This window comes from Anticarsia gemmatalis, chromosome 3, assembly GCF_050436995.1.
Source record: "Anticarsia gemmatalis isolate Benzon Research Colony breed Stoneville strain chromosome 3, ilAntGemm2 primary, whole genome shotgun sequence".
NCBI classification, from domain to species: domain Eukaryota; kingdom Metazoa; phylum Arthropoda; class Insecta; order Lepidoptera; family Erebidae; genus Anticarsia; species Anticarsia gemmatalis.
This window is the reverse complement of record NC_134747.1, coordinates 4553804-4569836: the sequence shown is the minus strand read 5'-3', so window position 1 is coordinate 4569836 and position 16033 is coordinate 4553804. Positions and strand designations below refer to the sequence as shown.

Genomic DNA, 16033 nt, shown 5'->3' with positions numbered 1-16033 from the left:
TAATGATTAAGATGTTATGAAGTGCATATTAGAATAGATTATTTTACATACAACATTTACACTAGTTTTTGCCAAGCATTCGAAATTTTCTTTAAAAAACGGGATACTGAAATTAAATATAATTCATACGAGCTTACTTTATTACGCTGAATATGGACTTCAAAGGATTTTATATATAATAAAAATACATAAACACATTATAAAAACATTTTCGTACACGAATGCAGTAAATTCTCATTGGCATTTCACCTTTTTACGTTAAACAACATTCCATATACGCTGTGTTGTATGTGAAAATCTCACGTAACTTTAGTATTAAAACAAGCGGGGTCTACAAAAGCGATACTCTAAAAAATGCACTGCAAAATACATCGCGAAGTTTCTGTTGAAAGTGAGGTAACGCACGGAGCGTTGCAACTAACCAACCGTGGAGCTAAGGAGGCGGCGCGAGAGATTAGACTTCGGCGGTGAAACTCGCGTGTTACATAAATAGCTGTTAAAAATTATATACCAGTAGTGCGATTTTATACAGTCGGTATTGACGAGAGTTTGTCAATTAAAATGTGGTTAAAAATTAGTTTCTACAACGCCCGTTAGGGACGCTGGTCGGCTTTTCATACAAAAATTTGTCGATAGCTTATTTCTTTGCATCAGGCATGGTTGGCTTGACTGTAAGATTGTTCTTAGTTAGAGTGAGAGAACTTGTGAATTTCTGGTATGAATAACATAAATCACAAGTCTTATTTACCACTGATGATTGATGATTTACCATCTCTGGTATGATGCTGATGTCTCTCTCTCTGTAATGAAGAACTCAGTGACGAGGCTCGCAGATAAAAAAATAGTGTATGTGTGTACTACCTAGGAGAAAAGAAGCAGAAAGTTTAGAAACGAAATATGCTACAGGTAAACAATTTTAAACGACCATGCCGTTTTGCTATATAATTATTAATATCCAGCATATTATGAATGTTTTATTGCAAGAAGAAATACCCAATAAATGATTTTGATTTTCACGCCATTGCTATAAACGAAAACTTTTTCACCTCATCACAAACTACTAAGAAGCTACAAAAAAAGGACGAGTTTTATGTGTAAAACGCTCTTCGCTCTTATCACACAGGCGACTGGGCTGAATAGCTGGTGTCGGCAAGGCGAGCGCCTACCGCTGCATATTTATGAAGCGCCTCAAACACTATAAATAGTTGATACGGCCCGGCCTCCGCGGGTAATGGAGTAAATACAACGACACATACTCACTGTAATTTGTAACAGAACTACTCGATACAGACGCTGTAAATACTGAAAAAATACTGGTGGTAAAGAAGTGGTTTTTGTTGTACTGCATTATTAATTTAAACGAAAATACGTCACTTAATTTCGTGTTTGTAGAGTAAATGTAGAGTAAAACGATGTTTAACATAATATATAATCATACGTCTTTTTTATATTTACAATGCTATCTAAATATCAGCTTTTGAAAACACATACATATGTATTTTCTTTGCGACCTTATTTCAACATAAAAATTTTAGTAAACAAAGTGTCCCCGTAAACTACAACACTGGAGCTTAAAACAATATGGAGGCGCCTTACTTCAGCGTCTACACGTATGAATATAATATTGTAGGTAAGGCACAATCCGTAGACATGTTCTTAGAAATAACCTACATATGCATACGGTATGTGGGTGTGTGCTAAGCCGATCCGCTGTTTCAGACATTTATTAAACCCCCGGCAAACTGTCGGCCGACCTGCCGGCCCACGTCGCCGACGCCTGTACCCACCGATATAGCTTAGATAAACGCGCACATAACTATGCAAACTACTCCTTCGAACGAGCCCAACCTCAAGACATCATAACTATCACTGTTTACCAACTTAATTTAAACTTTAAGGCTTCTGTTTCTAAGTACATAATAGCGCCACGCATCAATTGACAGCATACAACTTTCTGGCCGAGAGACGGTACCCACTATTAGCTAGGTACATATCTGTGAGTGTGGTGGGAACGCGAGGTGAATACGGTATATGGGCGTTGTAGTGAGCCTTAAAAAATTAAAGCCGCCGACGGTACTTAGAATGCTAAGTAAAGATTTGAATGGGGCGGAACGGTCTCCGCAACGCGATGGCGACTTACCCGTGTCACGTCGACGGGTTATTTTTTTGGTTCGAAAGTCGGACGTGCTCGGAGACTTCCTTTCAATATGAAGTGGAATCGATTAATGAGCCCCAGTTTAGAATTGCAGTCAGGTCACACGCCTAATTTATATTTCTTTCGTGAGATCGACTCTTTCTTTTGTTAATCGTGATAAATGTTTGTACAAACAAAGCAAACAGAAACCTAAGTGTTGCAATTACAAGTGAGCGGCGGCGATCGAACAAAAAGACGTCGGAGGGTGTTCACTAATATCATTTCAGGACGAGGGACGGAAAGGCGTGTATGGTTTCAATACCTGTACGCGTAATCTACAGCGGCCGAATCTGAGGAATCCGGTGGTGTGAAAATTGTCGACGTACAATACTGAGATAAGTGGTACAGGGTGTGCGCAGCGCCGGATTCAGAGTTCAATGGAGAGCGATGAGTGTGAATTTTCGCGGTGGCATGTCGGTCGCGTGGTGCGGGACAAACTGGGCATTGGTCGAGCGTGCTAATCTGCGTGGAGTGTCGCGTGTGATTGGGCAGACGGCGCTGTCCAATTTTCCGGTAGCGACGGCCGGCATTAGTTCGACAGACAACGGCCGTCGCTTAGTAACCGGCGTACATATTTTAGTATGTAACTGAATTGAACGCAACGTACACTGTGATTGATAGTTCGATGAATGAAAATAATTACACTTCCATCGCTCTACTATATTGGGTCGTATATCGTCTATTAAATAACCGCGTACTACATTACTATGAGATTGTTTATCGATAATATCTTTATGAGGTTCACGACCATTAGTTTATGAATGATTGAATAGGTAATACGTAGCGTGCCTATTCGAACATTGATAACAACGGCAATAATCATATAGGTATTAGGACCCGACTATTTTACTATATCCCGAATATACAATATATTATTTTATACACATTATTAAACTAATGTCGAATCAAAGCGCGATTATGTTAAATTAATTTAACATTACCTACCTTACAATAATAATATCGCAAAATTGAAACTTGCCAACGTCAATGTGAAACACAAAACATCTAAATGTCAATTTGTATTCGCAAACAAATCTGGCAACACAAACAGTTCGCTGCAGACTGCAACACTCTAATGATTGTTTACCATGGAGGGCGGCTAGTTACCCGTTAATGCAATATTAATGCAATTCATTAAACGTGCAATTCAAGTGGGGCAGCCCTAGCCCCTCATGTAGGGTAACCAACATCGAGGTAGGACAGTCTTGAAGTACGATAACAATTCAAAGTTACTGCTTTCCGTCCATTCTCGTAATCTTTTAACACTAGCAACTAATGCTGAGTTTTGCCTGCAATTTATTATTATTGAGAAAGCGAACAATAAATAATAACACCAGTGAGGTTTACTTGCCGAATGATATATAAAAACATTATATTCCATAGCGTACGATACGAGACGATATAAAAGTTATTTTTAGATAATATTTCCATGGTATCGATAATATTATAATGTTCAAAGTTTTTTATGCTACTAAGTGACATTCAGTTCAAGTAAGTACATCATGGTTACTATAGTCACTATTCATAGTGTGGACATGGTCGCTAATTTTATTGCATATATTCAATTGTAGCGTCAACAAATGGTAATAAGATTACCGAGGGGACTTGTGAAAATGTAATCAGTTAAACTTACTTTTTCACTTATAGTCAAGTTATAATGGTATTATGTGATCGACTGTAAAATTTCATTCTGTAAGTCTAATATACCTGTCGCGTAACAGACTTTTCAACACTTCGTATGTACTCTATAGAATGTTCATTCCATTTCCGAAACAGTTTATTTTGCCCGAAGTGATTGTTACAGCACAGCAACGAGGCGGACAAAATTAATATCGGACAAATCGAGACCGCCTCCGGGCCCCATTACACGATCAAAGTAAAAATATATGAGGCGAAGGAAAAGAAACCAAACATATGCCGGGGTAAATATTTGGACTGCGAACTGCGTCCCCTTCTCCCTGCGGAGCGCGCCCCGTACCACCGTATTACGTCACATTGTTCTCCCGATCGATTAGCCGGCCCGCCTGTGACGTCGCACACTGTTTCATAACCGCCGCGTTTCATTCCATAACCTATTCCCGAACGCAATTATTCTCGACACCCAATATTCCATCATCACGTCTATTTCGAACGATTCATTTCAAAACTTTTTACTAACTCTTTTGGAATCTCGTAAGGCTTCTCTTTGCGACTCAATTATACAAGCGTGGGTAGCGGCGTGCAAAATTATTTGTTAAATTCGAGTAACCGTGAGAACCTCTCTCCGATATGACTCCCTGAATGAAAAAATATATTTCATTGAAAAAATACACTCCAATCGCTGGCCTCGGGGCGTATAATAGTGATTGAACTAACCTGTCAGCCCCATGTTAAGTGGTTTTGAGGGAACCATACGACCATTGTCCGGACAACCAGTAGCGTGTTTTCTTGGCAAATGTTTGATTTGGGAATATTTACTAATCTGCAGACACACAATGAAGCTGTGTGTTTGCGTTTCAAATTTTTGCAGCTTGACGGTTTGTTTTCATAGGCTGAGTGTACTTTAAACAATCCTTTCCGGAAGGCAGTTCATTCTATATGTTCATAATTCTTGACGTATAGAACCTCCACAAATAATATACTTCAAAGCTACACGTTACACGTGTGTTTTTATATTAGATAAATAGTCCATGGTCATAGTTCATATAAAAGAATTTCACAATCACTAATAAAATTGTGAAACTAAATTTTCCAAACATTCTGAAAAAAGGAAAAAATAAAATAAATTCTAAAAATGATCAACCTCGTGGCAGACCTGGACGGACCACCTGTTCACACCTTACTACACCACCAGGTGACGTCATGCGTCAGCGGCAATATATTTACAATCTGTAAATAAACATGATTCGAATCGCACTCTCAATTTCAATCGAGACGCAAGTCGCATCCAAGCGATTCAATCGCGCATATGTGCCATTGTCCGGGCGCACAATAGAGCCGCGCTTGCTGCGTGCCATTCAACCACAGCCACAAAAGTCTGTTTCGCTAAACTCCTTGTGTGCTGTAACATTGACCTATAGAGCCAACAGGTGAATCTCACAAAGCGTTTGTTTGGGTGTCTCCGCTGAATTAACGCCCTACTGCCTGTGCCGCGACGATGTAATGTAAAGTACCACATTGTCTGATGCGCTCAATAGAATAGTTTAGATTTGCAAATGCGTCGTCGCGATGTCTGCTCTAATGTCGCTACCTCGCCCAAGTGTGCAGGGGCCTTTGTAAGTTGAAACTGGTTCATATCCTTATGTTCAAAAACATGATTTTCTCGTTTTATTACTTTCAACCCTTCCTGCATCTGTATGCTACATTTATCATTAAATCATTTCTTTACACACCACTTGCTTTGCTTTGTAATGACTTAACAGTCAAGGATCAAATAATGCCGTCACCAATATACCCTATAACTCTACACAGTTACTATCCCAACTTTTTAAATTCAATCAAATGAACCCATAACAGTGCCAGCGTCCGACAGTACTTGCCTTAATTCATAACACCAAACATCATTAGATAAGGCTAAATTCTAATTCAAATACAAACGCATATACCAATTAAATACGGAAATTGTGTCCATTACCAATTTGCAAGCGTAGCCAATTTACATCAACAAATTCGTATATATCGGTAGCACAAAGGCCGATCGACATATTCCAACTATCTGTTTAGAGCCGCACTATACATAGGCACGAAGCATAAATTCGCCACAGACCTGCATTACCTATTAATTAATCGCTCTACGCTAATTATACGACACAAGTGCCAACATGAACGGTCAACAGCACAAAGGGGTCTATACAGTGTACGTACTGTACGTATATCGCACACATGCACAATCCACGGACTACATACCCGTATAGCCTGTATTCCTGGTAACATTCTCGATTATGACAGAGGGCCGTGTCTGTGTGCATATAGGCGTTCTTGAGTACCCACATAGGTATTGAAGACATTGATCTTGGCTCACAATGCTTTGTCCTGGTCAGTGACTGGTGAATAGCCGCGCTCAAAGGAGGCCTGCATACAAACTGTATTTCTGTCACAAAATTACATACAGTTCACTGGCGGGCCATAGCTTGTTCGTCTTAGTGAACAATATCCTGAAGCTTTCTGTGCTCCAATGTTGATTTCGATGTAAATAATAAAGGATGCACTCATGCACTGCCACATTTCATTTTTATTACAAACATTCAACAGCCGCAAGTTACAATTTCTTTAACACCATTATTGTCTTCTTGACGTTTTAAGTCACGTGAAAATGTTTATATGTCTCACAGAAGCAATAAAAAAATATCAAGTAGAAGTAAACACAATATTCTAGCACAATATCTCAAGTTATATATAATGAAAGATAAATGTTATAATATATGATATTTAAACAAAATATGTACAATCCGTTTTTTCAACTGTGAGGTCACTGTTAAAAAGAGTCAAACACGGAATTCATGTAATCCATTGAAATGTGTTTATAAATATTTTTTGTTGTCACACTACATACATAAGTCATAATACCGAATTAAAAAGCGATTATTCACAACAGTTAGTGCCAGTATTCGCTTGCATAAACCCACAGTCCCGGCTCGCTTAAAAAAATAAACGCATTCAGCTAAACTGGTAATGCACTCTTATTATCATAATAATATGCACAAAACAGATCCAGACGAAAAAAGTTTCTCATGAAACCTGCATTTTTACCCCCAACCCTGTTCCTACTTATGTTACCTGCTTTTGAAATGTGTTTCAGCTTCAGAAAATGTTTGGTAGTAGTTATCTCTCCCGTTGTATAACTTATTAAAAATGTGAAGATTAGTTAATGAAGAGTAATTTATCCTTTCTCGAATATGTATTATTGGCAACCTGTGCTAGCGTAGAGTTCATGGGAAAATAGTAAAAATAGAAAGACTTCAAAAGATATTTGCATACCTACTTACTGAAAAGTAACGGTTGCCCGTTATGGCATGTAGTCAAAAGTACTTTATGTACACAGGCAATGAACGTTTAAACCTGTTCAACACATATATAGCAATGCTAATGACAGTTTTTGCACGGTTCTCCTCATGGCAATGAACTTTAAGGCACATGCAATCGAATCATAGCGTAAAATAAGCGACAATGTGCGTCGTGACAGGCCATCACTCCGAACCACACGATCAAAGCATTCAACCGGATTAAGAATAATTAGCTAATTTGTCATTTTAATGTCACATGCCATCACGTACCGGCACTGACGAAAAGGAATAAAATTTTTAAAAAATATTTAATCCAGCCAGCGTATCGTAAAAACTACAAGTCGGCATAACTCATGCGTCTTTGCCTTTTGTGTGGTTTGAAAAATAAAAAGGGTATTTAAAAAAAAGAACATTAGTTAGTGCGACGGATCAGTCATCCGCGCGTCTCGGCGCACAACACGTCTGTTGGTTCTTTCATACGCACTTTGCCAGTTATTTAAGTCCCGACACGTGTAATGACGTTTTGATTTTGACCTCTGATACGCTGAGTAGCGATTCTCGATGCCTATCGACGAACAACTTACCGGTTGTTTTGAATAACAAGACACGGTGTTTACATAATTTGTGTGGTTACGTAAATGTGACCTGTGTTGAGGTAAGACGTAGAATGGGGTTTAAATACCTTTACAATTATAATGTGGTCCTTCGTGGAAAATACCTAAGCGACTTCTCGCTAATGAACATAACTGCGATTTATTGAGCAAATCGTTTGTTAAAGTTCTAAGTTTATATATTTCAGGTCTCTAACTCCAGCGAAACTCAGTATAATCTATTAGTTTCATTTAACGTCATGTAATTGGTATACATAGAATAAAAATCTAAGAACCATCATCACCTTACCATTATTTAATTAATTACTTACTAACTTACTAATCAATAACAGTTATTTTATGAGCTTTTGGTCGAAATATTTAACACTCTACCAAATATTATGCATTATCACAAAGCTGCAGACAGGCTTAAATAAATCACATACAAGTATTCACTAACTTCAAAGCGGTCAACAGATGCTTATCTTCACATCTGCAAATTGCTTCAGACAATCTAGCGCAGGTTATCTGAAATCTAGAGTTTAAAACTATGAACAAAACCACCCACGACAGTGGAGCGTCCGGTTCGTCATGCAATGATTAATACTGACTTGGCTCATTAGCTGAAGGGCTTAGCAACGCCGTCCCGAGGCACTTAATCACTCGAACAAAGCACTACCTACTCGCGAGCAGCCGAAAGCATCATTCTTCGTCAGGAATGTGTGAGCGGGGTGCGTGACACGAGCGAACAGATGCCATTCTGCTCTCTAGTATTTCACTGAAAAATTGTACTATCACTGTATCTTAGATATATCAGACAGCCAGTTTCTCAAAAACCAATGACGGTTGAAAAAGATTTTCATACTTATTAATAGTAAAAAATTTAACGATGTCTATAAAAATCTAATATTAACCTGACGATTGTCGTCGTCTTAGGTTCGTCTACGATCAGTGTCGTTATAAGGTAGGTATCTAAGAAAACCTTTTTTAAGTCCCAACTTACTAACATATTCATAGCCTATACGCTCAAACAAAGCATCTGTACAAACATAGTCATGGACCCTCGCCAATTAATTAGTTAATTTATCAATATAAACGTATACCGGTACACAAATATATAAACAAAACGTTCCGTAGAGAATAGTAATTGACTGTTTCAAATCATAAGAGCCAATCAAATACAAGTTACGTATTGTTTGAAACTAAAATCGCGGAAAATAGAAATTATAAGCTTTTGAAAGCACTCGTAACCACTTCAATGGTTATTGTTTAGTGCAAGTTTTATGTTTAACTATTGAAACATGTATTTATACAAGCCAACGTAATGCTATCGTAGGTGGAGAACACATTGATCTAGAGACTCTTAATATGGAATAAAATAAATAGTTTACTATTTTGATGTCATTATATGCATATTAATTGCCGTAGCCTTTGTGGCAACGATATATTTTATTCACTGATTATACATATATGATTCAAGGAAATATGTGTAGATTCGCAAAATATAAAGAATTAAGTACTTTTTGTGTTGCAATAGTATCTTAGTAATAACAGTAGCCTTATCAACTATTGACAACCGGCTAGCTATCGGAAAATGTTGTAAGGAGCCATAGGAACTTTTTTGAAGTACATTTTAACTGTCAAATTCTTGATTCCTATTAGTTCCGCCAGTAGAAAATCGCGCTACAGTACTGAAGATAATTCTGTCTTCTACATGAGATGATTTCTTCATTTATAAGTCATATTTTTAAGCATTTTGTAATAAATTCTGGAATAACAAATCTTAGGTAATGTCAACGAGTTTCCCCGCTTGTCGTTTATAACTTGAGTCATATCATTAGAACATGCAGGAGGACGAAGCGCATGTAAGTATGTATTTCGGATTCTTGTGCGCGCCGTACTTACATACCATTTCTTTTTGCACTTAATATCTCTAATTAGATGCTCGTAATACACAATCTGTTGTATTGCTGTTTACCAAAATCGTTTCACGTATTCAAAATATGTTACGATATTTACAGACATATTTACATAAAATCACGTATATCTTTCCCGTAGAGGTATGTAGAGACTGAACGATGCATATGATAGTTTAAAAATAGATACTTGATTATAACTCCTTTGGTTCTATGAAAATTATTACAAAAAATCAACCTTGGTTTGAGTTTGTGGACCACTTAACACATTTTTTATTTATTTGAAAACACACTTATTTTTTTAAACATGCATATAGGATAAAAAAGTTCGAATTACATTTGTAGTGGCTCCGATTTCTCCAAAGCGTTTGCCGGCACTTTATGTCTCACAATAGCCATCAATACCTAACACTTATTAATACCTCTTCTATCAAGATCGCTCAACGATGACACAAACAAATAGCCTGAACCTATCTCAAGCGGTTTCAACATCAAATACATTATAATTAGTAACGGTCTAGGAACAAAAACGTGAAAAAAACACAACCATTCGGTGTGGCTTACATACGCGTTAGGATGATTGATCGCGGAGGATGATATCAACGCGATGGACACAAAAAACCTACTTCCTACTAATGACGGGCTTTTAAAAATATACGTACGATCGTTCGTACGATACTCGTCACCTCAGCGAGCTAATGGCGGCGATATGTTACCAGCATCAATCGTCTATTCTACTCACGTCTACGCCACGGGATCTAATTAATTATGGTAATTAAACAGGCCGATAGGTAGGATGTACGATTCATGGTCGGGCCGCTTGTGTATCCCACACCTAGATTTATGGTCGCGGTTCAGCTGCGGTTCGATTTTACAGGTTGCTTCGATCGGTTACATTCGACACTAGGTTTTTGGGCATCGTCCAACAGAAATATGATTGAACCGAAAGGTTACAGACCTTCCTGTAAATTCCTGTGTTACCAATATTTTATGTGGAGTTCCCTCACATACTTGTTATTCAATATTCAACAGATACTTAATTTCCAAATAAGTTATATCAACCTTTTATAGGACCGGATAACTAATTAATATCTCGTTAGGAACATTTTATTTATCCCGATTTCTATCACAATTTTATACATAAAAATTAAGAAAATATAAAATCATTTTTTGCATGTTACGGCTTCTAGTCCTCTATATAATTAATTGAAAAAAAATATACCCTTAATTATATTGGTATAATTAATTATGATATAATTAATAATGATGTGGTGGCCGGGTCATCAGTACATACAATCAATAGGGCAATTACGGACCGCAGGCGAGAGTGCTTGAGAGTGCGCGTGCCGCTCTCCGCCCCGGGCACTCGCACTTCGCACTACACTCACCAACTTCATATTGTGAATATTAGAAATACAACATCTAATAAAAAACATATAATGCAAACTATATCACTAATTCTAGCTTATTAATGTGGGTTTTAGTGCATACGGATGTTGCGTAGCTCATCTTTTAACTTATCTTATTTAAATCCAGCTGCTAATTAGACAATGTGAAAGTTTAATACGTTTATTACTCTATCACTCATTGAAAGACCTTTGAAAAGCAAAATAAATTATTACATTGATAACACAAAATACATTTCATTCCGGGTAAATCTAGGACGTGCTCGAAATCCAGGGGAGAAGAGCTTACGACTTTTTATCACATCACACTATTTAGTTGTTACCTTATTTCTTCAGAAGCTTACATATTTTGCAAAGTATTGCATATTGTAAAAGTAGACGTAAGGATAAAGTGAAAATACTACTGCCATAGTTAAGTGTAATGATCTACAGTCTAGACCTTCTAAAACTACTCTAAAATTTCAAACAAGGCAGTGATTAGTAATTATCCTGAAGCAAGAAAAGACATCAACCCGCAAACCAGGCAAAACCGAAAGCCAAGATTATCAATCAAAATAATAACCAAACAACGCCATTGAATTTAAAAAGCATTTTAGCAAACAGACAGGGCGGCTAATGAAAATGAAAACTTAAAGAGTAATAGAAAAGAAAGGTTCGAGGAAAATGATTAATTGGTGTGCGGAAATTGCTAGGGCAAAGGCGAGTCACGCTCAAGGCACGGCGTGACACCGCCACCAACAAAATAGTGTTTACTTACTACCAACTATATTCTAGCCACCTTTTTCCAGTATAAAGAGGCCGAAGTAGTGCTTTTAAAGTAGGTGTAGCAATGGGTAGGGCTATGTGACTTGTAGGATCGACAAGAACTAGGTTTCATGTAGGGTTTATATTTGATTAGTTGGTGGCAATCACTCATGTTAGTGTTTTTAATCAGGTTAGGTTAGTATTTGCTATTTAATAGAATTATTAATTATCAAACTGATGTGAGATCCACAAATAATTGTTTTGGGTCTGGTCGTAGTTTGTGTCCGTTGTTTGTATGTTTGTAATAGTCCCCGCGACACAAGAGCAATTCTTAGTGCGGGAGTAGTCTTTTAAGAAAGAAAAAAAATATAATTCGTCAAGGCAAAAATTCGTATTTCTAGGTGAGACGAATTAAATCTATACTAATATTATAAAGCTGAAGAGTTTGTTTGTTTGTTTGTTTGTTTGTTTGTTTGTTTGTTTGTTTGTTTGTTTGTTTGTTTGTTTGTTTGTTTGTTTGAACGCGCTAATCTCAGGAACTACTGGTCCAATTTGAAAAATTATTTCACTGTTAGATAGCCCATTTATTGAGGAAGGCTATAGGCTATATATCATCACGCTACGACCATTAGGAGCGGAGTAGTAACGAAAAATGTTACAAAAACGGGGAAAAAATTATCTAATGTGACGCAAGCGAAGTTGCGCGGGTCAGCTAGTAAAGGATAAATGAAAGAGAAAAAGTTAAGCCAGAATTCAGGCCGACAATCGTTTCAACGAATTCTTCGAAACTTTCATCAAGTTATTACTTTAACAATTACGTGCAAAGATTAAAAGCCGATGTCCACAACATTACGCACATCGTCGAATATAAAATAGCGTAACATTAACCAAATCTTAGCAAAGCATATTTCCACTTTGTTTTTCACAAGTGGGGACAAATGAGTGGCTTGGTTTCCCCTCATAACTCCTCGAATTCACCGTCGATTAACCGTGGAATGTATTTATTTAGGCTCCCTCACTTCCGTACCAAACCTTAATGTGTCCAGTGAAAAATGACTTGGGCAAATATGCACATATGCAATTGCGTCCAGCTACTTCCTTATACAGTACTGTGAAGAATAAGGGAAGAACTTCTAAGACAGTCATTCTTTATTTTGCTTGAGTGAATAAAATGTTTTCAATTTTTTATTTAGCTGGCTACAATCGGCTAGCAATGTCATGATAGAGCAAAATCCTTTACTAATTGTTAACTATTTTATATGCCAGTTAGAAGTAAGAATTTTTAGAGTATAGGTACATGGATTTAACACTGACGACTCAATTTAAAGATGAAAAACAACTGGCATAATCAACAGCAATGAAAAGTTTTCCTAGAAGCAATTCTTAAAGATGCTTTACATTATTATTATATCAATCAATATTTTGTCTATCATCGAAAATAAAAAAAAATATTTTTAAATCTGAGAAACCTTAATGTTTTAAAAGATACCATCAATATACCCTTCTTGTATTAGTTATATTCTCATACCATTTACTAAATGGTAAACTGTTAGCAAAACATTAATACCGTTTAGTTTCGCTATCAAGTTGGCTCTATAAGTAATTTCATTCCGCAGTTTCTAAGAACTCAGTGCCTGTATTCGTCTCAATCATTCTGTAATTAGACTACCTAATTATGTTGCTATGTTGATAGGCTCTAAGTATTTACACTTAACGTTACCAATCTTTACAGTTTTTCCATTTTTAATCTTCCTAATTACTTTAGTTTGCTTCTTAAGATACATATTGTTAGGGATATTAATTACTGCCAATGTTAGCTTATAAATTTGTTAACATAAGTGTCATTTAGTGTCTTCCAAGTTTTAAAAATCACGTAGCATATTAAAGTACTTTCTGTCATACATCTGGCAGAATTCCAAACACTAAGATAAATCTCCAAATACAGTTAAATCCACGTATGATAACAGTTTCCCTGGCGATAAGTAACGTGCGTTACGCGTTGAGGGCGTGCCTCAGGGCGTTCCGGAACCGTATTACTCGCCAGTGGTGGCCGGAAATCGGCAATATATTGCGATCGCCGACGGTCGACGGCAACGTAAATAACCGACGTGATAAGACGCCCTGTTTATGCCGAAACGATGCCGCTGCCTTGATTTGTGTATTCAAAATATTGTGGGAAAACTTGGCCCGAATATTTTGGGTCGACTTGGTTTAGTTTGGCGCAGTATGTGCATGCATTTGGTCGATATTGATCACCGAAACGAGACCTAAGAATTTACAAAAGAAAGGTATCAGAGGATATTGAACGATTCCTTTGTTTCTTTTTATAAGAATTTCGTAGGTAGGGACTAAGTTTAGTACTTCCCGTAGTTAATACAAAAAATACAGACATCTGTCTAGTTCAGATTAAAGCAACAAGCAATCTGAATTATGCTGTGATCAGCATAATCGAATAAATTCAGAATCAAAGCGATGACCAGCAATCAAACAAAGACGACAATAGCAGTCCACATCAACAATCTCTTCCAATAAAAAACCGATTTCAATGTTGGTGTTCGCAATACGTTATCAAGTAAAAGTTCCCCAGTAGTTGGGACAATGTTTATATGTCGTAACGTGTAGGATGTCATTAGCCGGGGTCGCGATGGACCACGACATTTATTTTACGGCATCCGGCTATAAAAGTGATCCACTGCTTGCATTCTGCAGCGTTGCCCGCTGTTTTATTTGATGGTAATGTTTGCTGGATGGTGCAAAGAAGTTAAGATAAATATGAGTGTTTTGTGGTAGAAAACAATTAACGGCTGAACTTAATCTTAATATTGTAAGAAAATTAGGCATAGCGAATTGCATACTATTGTATTAACCAAATGAAGGTAAATGTAATTCTATTCCAATAACTACATCCATACTAATAACTATATCTACAGAAAATAGAGTCAGTATCGTAAAAATAAAAAAGCTTTTTAACAAGCAACATCTGCGTTAAGTTCACCAAAATTGTACATGCCTTTGCCATAAATATTGTAAAATAACGCTCTGCAATACAGAAGAAAAACTTCTAAAAAACACACATATTACGATACTTTTTAATTCGATCACATCCAGCATCTCTACATCTACGTCCACTGCCCATAGTCCACATCCCCTCGGAAGTGATAAAGCTTTTTGGCTAAAAAAGCATTCGGGCGACGATAGCGCGATGGTGCGATGGCTCGGAAGCAAAGTGGAACTAACTATGGCCAGATAGTCTTGAGCCCGAGTTATGAGCCACTGTGCCTTCAAGTGAAACGATAAGTCTTTATAGTGTGTCATTATGAGGATTTTTATATGTAAAATTCGTGTCAGTGGTTATGATTTTTTGTCACTATAATTTTGATGCGCTTGTGTGATGCCTGTTTCTAGATAGTGATAAATAGGTATAAGTATTTCTCAAGGGCGTGCAACCAAGTGACCATGTGGACTCAAGGCCTAACCCCTCCCTCGTACGGGAGAAGACCAATGAAAACCAGTGGAACGTATAAAAAAAATAGGTAGTCTTTTAACTTTTAATTTGTAACATACTACACTACTCTACATCTATTTATATGAACATACTACGAAAAATAACAAAATAGAACCCGAACTTTTGGAACTACATGCCATCGTCTTTAATTTTGAAAAAAGTAGAAATAAAATAACTCTAATAATTGAATTGACTACTACTTACTGTACTAGTACAATCCATTATAAAAAAAAATCATGCTGTATGTATCATATCTATAATCAAATACGCTGAATATGACTCACCAAATGATTGCTTAGAAAAATATATGAAATGTTTCGCTACATCTACTCACATGTATGTACAGTTTCATGTAACAGTGCAATATCCAACAAAGTACATTATATTGCCGTTGTAATGTCCCATATGATGTAATAGAGCAACATTGTATGGTGTTTCATAACGTTCCGTTCTACGGCACAGTTAAAACTACGGCCTTTATTGGTCCATGTGATAGTTGGCGGAGCATTATGTTCAAATTACGTGATTTTTACAACAATTTGAACATATTTTAGAAATCAATTTATGAAATGTGAGATTTCATTTCATTAATAACTTTGTGTCAGTTCCACAACATTCACTTATGATCACTAACTAGATGGAGTTTACCAGTAAAAAAAACATCTCAAGATGTTTTCTTACCTTGTCGCCTATTTT

At 36.9% G+C, this 16033-nt stretch overlaps 1 long non-coding RNA gene across 2 annotated transcripts in view; it reads right to left on the bottom strand.

Annotated features, from left to right (window-relative positions):
- Window positions 1–16033, bottom strand: part of LOC142986742 (uncharacterized) — a 248843-nt gene that overhangs the window by 131490 nt on the left and 101320 nt on the right. The gene's annotated exons all lie outside the window — the stretch shown is intronic.